The sequence below is a fragment of the Balaenoptera physalus genome (genome assembly GCF_965194825.1).
Source record: "Balaenoptera physalus genome assembly, chromosome: 4".
Classification (NCBI taxonomy): domain Eukaryota; kingdom Metazoa; phylum Chordata; class Mammalia; order Artiodactyla; family Balaenopteridae; genus Balaenoptera; species Balaenoptera physalus.
In genome coordinates this window covers 80475849-80484175 of record NC_138891.1, presented here as the reverse complement: position 1 = coordinate 80484175, position 8327 = coordinate 80475849, and positions in this window count along the sequence as shown.

The following is an 8327-nucleotide window of genomic DNA, read 5'->3' as shown; positions in this document are numbered from 1 at the left end:
GATTTTTTTTACTGATATAGAAAATCTATTTTGTGTTTTGATATTTCATCTGGTCACCTCACTGAATTATCTTAATCGTTGTATAAATTTATCTGTTGATTCCTTTGGAATTTCTTGGTAGATATCATATTATATGTAACAAGAGTTTTGCTCCTTCCTTTCTAATTTTTACACAGTCCTTTTTTTTGGGAGGGGGGGTCTTATTGCCTTTTCTTGGCCTTCCAGCACAATGCTAAGTTATAGCCATGACAGAGGATAGTCGCAGGGCTAATGTATACAGCTGTGTATGTTGTACACCACACAATTCTAGGGGTACCATTCACACTTAGATGTCTTAGGTATTCTTGTCATGTTCCCAATTTTAATTCATTGTTATTTCATACTGTGAACTAATATTTCTCAGTGATGTCTCTCCAGGATTCTATGGGGCTGGGGTTGTGCCCTGGTCACAACCTGGAAATAACACCAGAGTGTGTGTGGGACTCTTCTTGCACACAGGGGCCTTCTAACTGGTGTGATCTGAAGGGGACTGGGAAGAATTCTCTGCCACCCAATACCTGTTCATCTACCTGCCGTACCTCCTGAACTTCTGTGAAACACTGAAATAACAAACTGAATACCCAACTGAAAATTAAGATAAGGAGACACAGTTAAATCCCTCATGTAATATATGAAACGATTCTCCCGGATCTCCACAAATTCCTAACAGAGTCAAACTATAAAACCATAGGCAATAAGAGCACTTCACATGCATGTAAGAGACAGGCAGTTAAATCAGAGATCAGTGCACCTTGTTAAATACTGGAAGAGGGCACTGGGTGTACTTTTGACTTGGGCTGATCCATGTCTAGGAATGAACCTTCTAACCTCTTTGATGACTGTGTCCCAGGAAGCACAAAGGCCAAATTTCACTTATGGCCACCTGAAGATAGCAGCTGACCTCTCATAATTAAATTCATACAAGGTGATTTTTGCTGAGTTTCCTCTGGGTGTCTGTCCCCTGCCAGGGCCAAGGAGGGGGAGACTTTTGTTCAGAGTATTTGATTCATTTCCAAAAAACTGTAAATACATGAGCTCATTTTATCCCCATGAGTTTTGTGACAAAAATTTAACGTACATAGTGTAGTGTATCTATTTGCACTATAGAAAGAATCATAATAAAGGGGAAAGAAAAGAAGCTCTATCACTTACTGCCTTTGTGACCTTGGACACACCTCAAAGCTCCAATTTCCTCATTTGTTAAAAAGATAATACAACCTGCCTTGCCTTGCTCCACTGGTGATAAGCCCTGCTCTGCCCACCTCACAGCACCTCCACGTGAGATTATGATTTTGAAATCATTTTGTAAACAACAAAACCTGTGAAATGTGAGTTAATAAGTTTACCAAACTTCTCCCTTCACTGAAAAAAGCCAACAGTTTTATAAGCTTCATTGTTAAATTTTTAGAAATTCTATTCTTATATAATTTCCCTTTACCTGCTTTTTTTCCTCTTTACCCTCTGGCCACACACACACACACACACACATTAAAGTTGGAGAATCCCCATCCTAGATTACAAGCAGGTGCTGGGGTTACCTTAAGCAGTGGGGATTCTGAAGCAGATGTGGAGAGAAGGACGGGGGACAACAATCTTAAATGCCGCAGGCCCCGGCCTCACAGAGACTTAAATGTAGTTCAAGAACTAAGGTCATGCAGGATCAAATGCAGCTTAATTGACCTGGTTATCTTTTTATTCCTCATTGTAGTGCTTTTAACCATTGTTAGTACTTTCCTTTTTGCTGCTTCTCTGCCTCATAGCTTCGGCCTCCTCACAGCCCTTCCTGGCTTCATGACCCACCTTCTGTGTGTGCATATCAGAGCCCATGCAAGGCAGGACTGAGATCTGTGGGCACTCACACTGGTCTAATATTTTGTCTTTCTTTTCTTTTCTCCTTTCCTTCCTTCCTTCCTTCTTTCTTGGCTGTGTTGGATCGTTGCTGCTCATGGGCTTTCTCTAGTAGCGGCGAGTGGGGACCAGTCTTTGTTGTGGTGTGTGGGCTTCTCATTGCAGTGGCCTCTCCTATTGTGGAGCATGGGCTCTAGGCACGCAGGCTTCAGTAGTTGTGGCACGTGGGCTCAGTAGTTGTGGCTCGTGGGCTCCAGAGCACAGGCTCAGCAGTTGTGGCGCACGGGCTTAGCTGCTCTGTGGCATGTGGGATCTTCCCGGACAAGGGCTCGAACCTGTGTCCCCTGCATTGGCAGGTGGATTCCTAACCACAGTGCCACCAGGGAAGTCCCTGGCCTCTCTTTTAATATTCTCTAAATATTTGATGAAAAACTATTTAGTGGCCGGTGATTTTTTTTTAATTGTGTACAAAACACATAACATGATATTTACTATCTTAACCATTTAAGTATATGGTTCAGTAATGTTAAGTATATTTATATTGTGCAGTCACTCTCCAGACCTTTTTCATCTTGTAAAACTGAAACTCTATACTTGCTATTCCTCACAGCCCCTGGCAACCACCATTCTACTTATTTTTAACTTTACTGAAAAAATAATTGCAATATAATTATATACAAAGTGTACAACGTGATGATTTGATATACACATACACTGTAGAATGATTACCAAGATCAAAATAATTAACACATCCATTCCCTCACAAAGGGAACAAAGTTAACTCGTGTGTGTGTATGTGTGTGGTAAGAATGCCTAAGATGTGCTCTCAACAACTTTCAAATAAATAACACAGTATTATTAGCTGTAGTCACCATGCTGTACATTGCCACCATTCTTTCTGTTTCTGTGAGTTTGCCTACTCTAGGTACTTCATATAAGTGAAGTCATACAGCATTTGTCCTTTTGACTGGCTTATTTCACTTAGCATAATGTCCTTAAGTTTCATCCATGTTGTAGCATGTGTCAGAATTACCTTCCTTTTCAAGACTGAAAATATTTCATTATGTATATACCATAGTTTGTTTATCCCTTTATCTGTTGATGGATATTTTGGTTGCTTCCACCTGTTGACCGTTGTGAATAATGCTGTTGTCAACATGGGTGTGCAAATGTCTCTTCAAGACCCTGCTTCCAATCCATAAGTAGAATTGCTAAACCATTTGGCAATCCTATTTTTAATTTTTTTGAGGAAACTCCATACTGTTTTCCATAGCGGCCACACCATTTTATATTCCCACTAGCAATACATAAGGGGTTCTAATTTCTCCACATCCTTGCCGTCACCTGTTATTTTGTTTTTGTGATAGCAGCCATCCTCATGGGTGTGAGGTGAGGTCTCATGATTTTGATTTGCATTTCTGTAGTGATTAGTGATATTGAGCAACTTTTCATATGCTTGTGGGCAAGTGATGTTCTTCTCATACAAAATGTTTATCATGTATTTCATAGTCAAAATAAGTGATTTATCCTGTGCAATTTTCTAACCAGATGACTTCTTGGAAGGCAAAAGTGTTTACAGAGAATAAAATAGTCCACTCATTCCCTGCAAATAGCCCTACACCACACATGATTCTGTTTCTGCCTCTGCCAATTTCAGGAAGTTGTCCAGGTGGTTGGCTGGAGTGGCCCTGTGTATAGGCATATGAGTGCCCCTGATGGCTCCACAGAGACTAGTCTGCACTGTCAAGGAGTGTTTTAAATCTCCACCTCAGGGTGATGACTACCTTGGTAGGAAAGAAAACAATTTATGGTTTACCTCGTTACTGATCTATTCCAACAATGTTTTAGTGTCCTTTGAATATGGCAATAGCCCAGTCAGCGGGCCCTTTAATTTGGCCCCGTCTGTATATCTGATATTCAGATTCACTAGGAGAGGATCTGAACGGGTCAGTGGATCCCTTGTCCCTGGGAGAGAGCCATTACAGCATCCCGCACAGGCCCCAGGAAGCCTATGGACCCTTGGTTCAGGAGCCACTCTGAGGGCAGCTCTGGGTGGGAGAGGCCTACCAAGCATCCCCCCCCCCGCCCCCGCTGGGGTAGGGTCAGTCTGGGCGCGTTTATGAGTCTCCTTCCCAAGGACAGAGATGGAGGCTGTGAACACGAAACGGTAACGCCATTTATCCCCTCAGTAACTGTCTCACAAATGTCGGCATTTTATCTGACACATCCTGTCTTCTTTTGCCATGAGGGGACGGGAGAGTAGTACTTTTTTCTATCAAAAGCTTTCCTTGATCTCGTGCATTTCAAAATCCCAGAGCTCACTTTAAGTCCCACCTTGCTGCCAAAACCCACTCCTCCGGCTTCGGAGCTGCCAGAAGGAAGAGTGAGCTTCAATCATCGCCACTCGAGCGAGACGGAAGGGTTAACAGTGCGGCAAGGAGGCCGGCGGGGTCGGCCGCAGGCCAGGCAGTCCCACCCTGCCTGGTGCCTGATCCACGGAAGGGGCCTCTCTGAGGACTCTTGTTTTGCCATGTTTGTCAAGGCATTTGGACCTGATGATAGCATCAAAATGTAACACAGAGGAGACTGGGCAGCAAAGGCTCTGTCTGTTGATCTGAGGTGTAAGCTCCCCTGTGTGGCTTAGTTTTATAGGGGTGTGTGTGTGTGTGTGTGTGTGTGTGTGTGTGTGTGTGTGTGTGTGTGTGTGTGTTAGACGTGTGTAGTTTTACAGGTGTTGTATAAATATATATACAAAGTACATATATACGTGTAGGTTGACAGATACAACAGAACCAGAGCAGAGGTGGATTTAAGCTAATGAAGCTTAGGTTTCTGGCCCTTCACTTACATGTGCTCCTCCCCACGTCATATGCTTTTGTAACCCTTGCAAAAGTAAGATATTTAACCACAGTTGTTTTAGATGATTTCTACTCACTGTCATATTTTACCTGAAGTCAAGCGGGGATGGAATGGCCGTGGGCACGTCTGGGATCAGGCTAAGGGCAGTGAGCGGGGGATACACACAGTGTGGGCGCACGGCGGCAGTTACCGAAGCAGAGCTGAGTTACTGCGAGCTACCCAGCGTGGACGCAGTCCTGGGAATGCCCCACTCTGCCGGCTCATCCACCGTCCTGACAGGAACGTGCAGGGCCTGACTGTGTCACCACATCACCGCATCCTGTGGTGTCCAGCACAGGCTAAAGGAGGGGGTGGAGGTGTGAAATGTGTGGAGCGACTACTTAGTCTATGGAAAATTCTTCCAAATATGAACACTTATATGAAAAAAATCTTGATAGAGGTTTTCTTAAGTTGACAACAATCCTTGACGTAGTTGTGAAGATGAAACTTTTCTCTAATATCATAGTAAAAAGCAAATTTTGATCAGCAGTGCTAGAGGAAAGACCTATCTTTCTGTTCTTTATATTACAAAATGACATTACAAAATCATTGTCCTACAAGGAATACAATTCACTTGCTATTGCTGTTGTAATAATATCAGAAACTGGTGGCTTAAACGATACAAAATGGATTATCTTACAGTTCTGGAGGCCCAAAGTCCAAAATCAGTGCCACTGTGCTAAAATCAAGGTGTCACCCAGACTGGTTCCTACAGGCAGGCTCAGGGGAGAACCCATTGCCTTTTCCAGCTTCTAGATGCCACCCATGTTCTTGGTCTCTTCTTCCATCTTCAAAGCCAGCAACGTAGCACCTGACCTCTTTTCCATCATCACATCTCTTTCTCTGAATAAACCCAGGAAAGCCTTTTGAGAGCTCTGGTAATTAGATGGAGCCCACCTGGGTAACTCTGGGTAACTAATTCCCTGTCTCAAGGTCTGTAACCTCAATCACAGCTGCAAAGACCCTTTTGCCATATAAGGAAACATATTCACGTGTTCTGGGGATTAGGATGTGGATGTCTCTGGGGGCCATTATTCTGTCTCCCACAAGGAGACAATCAAGATATCATAGAGGAGTGTCAGGCAATTAATTAATTAAAATGCTAGGCTATTTTTCTGGATTTCATGATGTTTGCTACTTGCCCTTTTTAGTATTTGTTATTTATTGTGATTTCTCTTCTCATTCTTTCTCACAAATACATATTCTCTTTGGTACCTCATTATGTATCTGAAATTTTGTACTCTTTTTTGTAAAGAAGACTCCTCCAATTGTATAAGCCTCAGACCCCACACAAGCTGACATATGGGCACCTCTACTCACCCACTGACTCAACTGAACTTGATGAAATCTCTCCCGCCAGCTGGGGAGAGTCTGCTGCTGGCCGGGGTGGGCGACCCGTGGGCTCACAGGCCAGCAGGGGAGCCAGGGAGTGCTAAGTGGAGCTGACTGGTGTCTCACAGTGACCCTCCTTCTGTCTGGGCCCTGGAGAGTCACTTTCCCAGCAAATGCAGCACATGGACATGCCCTAAGGGCTGCCCGGAATGACATCTCTGCTAAATTTCAAAACCTAACAGGCAGCACCTTGGACCTCTCACTGGGCATCTTCTTTCTTGTACCTAAAGACAACCAATTCCCATGTCAATACCTGATTTCTGGCCCGTTGGCCTGGATGTAGCCACAGCACCGTTCCGGTGGTCTCTAAATATTTGATTCCAAAGGTTACTAGTTGATGGCTTCCCATCCTCCTATTTCCACCCCCAGGCAAAGTCCTCCCAGCACCTTCCTTCTACTCCTTCCCTTTCACATGTTCCTTCTATAGTAGAGGAGCGTGCATGTCACACATTTTTCTGATGTTTTCTAGTTTGGAGTCGAGATCAGCCACCTATCCCGCATCATTCATGCTGAGGGTGCTGCATCTCACAGCCTAATCCCCTGAGCAACAGGAAATGCCGGGTCCTGAAGCAGGGTATCAATTCAGCCTAGTTTAGGAACCTGAAATTGCTGAGTCCTCTCGCAGCACCAGGCTCCCTCTGTGAGCCTCCTGTAACCTGTCATCCTTCTCTGCTGCTCCCAGCTCACCCCTGGGCTCCATCTAGTTCCCATCCTCGAGGATGCCTCTGCAGTCCTTTCCTTGCTCCCTTTTCACCCATGAAAGTAGCACCCTGTGCTACTCTCCTTTCTCCCCTCCCTCCCCACTCCGTTCCTCTCCTCTGCTCTCCCCCCCACCCCCCGGCCCGGGGATCCTTGTTCCTTCTACTGCAGAAACAATTCACGTTTTCTTTAGAATTTACCCCCTTGTCCTCTGGTCTCGGTATGCACCACTCTCCTTCCTTTCTTCCTCCCCAAGCTGGAATCTTCTCCCTGAACAGCATGCTCTCCACCCACAGTGGTTCCCTCTGGGCCCACTTCTGAGGGACACGTGCCTCTACAGTTCCTCCTCCACTTCTCTTCTTGCCAGATCAGCCTGTGGATGGACACAGATCAGCTGGTAACATCCCCAGAAAGGCACACTCTCCTCTTCCTTTTCATGCTGAAGGCCATGTCGGCCTCTTCCAGCAGGTTCCATTTATTTATGAGGATCCTGAGCACCAGAGAAGTTAGTGAGTAGAGAGAGTCAAAGGCCGGTGGCAGGGGCTAGGCCCTCTTGACAATGACAGCAGGACAGTACCTGCCACATCTCCAGCCCCAGGGAGCAAAATCCAAAGTCCTCTGACCTCCAGGTGACAGTAGGACAGCTGGGTCCTGTTTGGTCACAATTAGTCATTCCCATGTGTACCCCCATGTATGTCATTCATGGAAGACCTTCCTTCTCCCTAATTTAATAGGAGACCTGGGGACTTCAGCAAATGAAGTTACTGCATATATTTAAATCAGCCTGGTCAGGCCACTGCTGCATGCACCCAGGACTGAGCCTTCAACAATGTCAATGATTTCTTAGGCAGCACACACTGTGGAACCATCCTGAATGTGCAGCCACCCCAAAGCTCTCCAAAGGTCCTTTGCCAAAGCTGTTTTTTCTAAAGGGCTTAGTAAAAGGCCCTGGCTGGTGAGAAACAAAAGAAAAAGCTCCAACATAAACAATGACGAAAATACAAAGGGTAAGAACCACTGAATCTGCAGAAAACAGGCAGCATCAGCCCCAGAAAAACTGCAGGTCCTTTTAGTGGTATGGCCATCTGCTCACATGAGCCTCTGCTTAGAAAGTGAAGGATGTGGAATACAGATGGAGCCTCCCTGGAACTGGTCAAGAGCCAGTGGATGGACACATGCTCCTCTGACTGTGAGAAGGAGGACCCGCAGCTCTCCAGAGGGTGCAGGACCAGGTGCCTCTGGATGTGGCTGGAGTGACAGCAAAGTTCCTTGGTCCCTTCTGCTGTAACCAGCATTGAGATGGCAAGAATTGAGGACCTTAGGGAATCACTTTCTGCCCAAGAACAGAGAGCTACCTCAAAGGACTCACATGACATGGAGGGCTCTGTGTGAAATGAACTGCCTAGGAACAAGTGTGCACAGACACGAAGGCGGTTTAATAAATGGTTCAC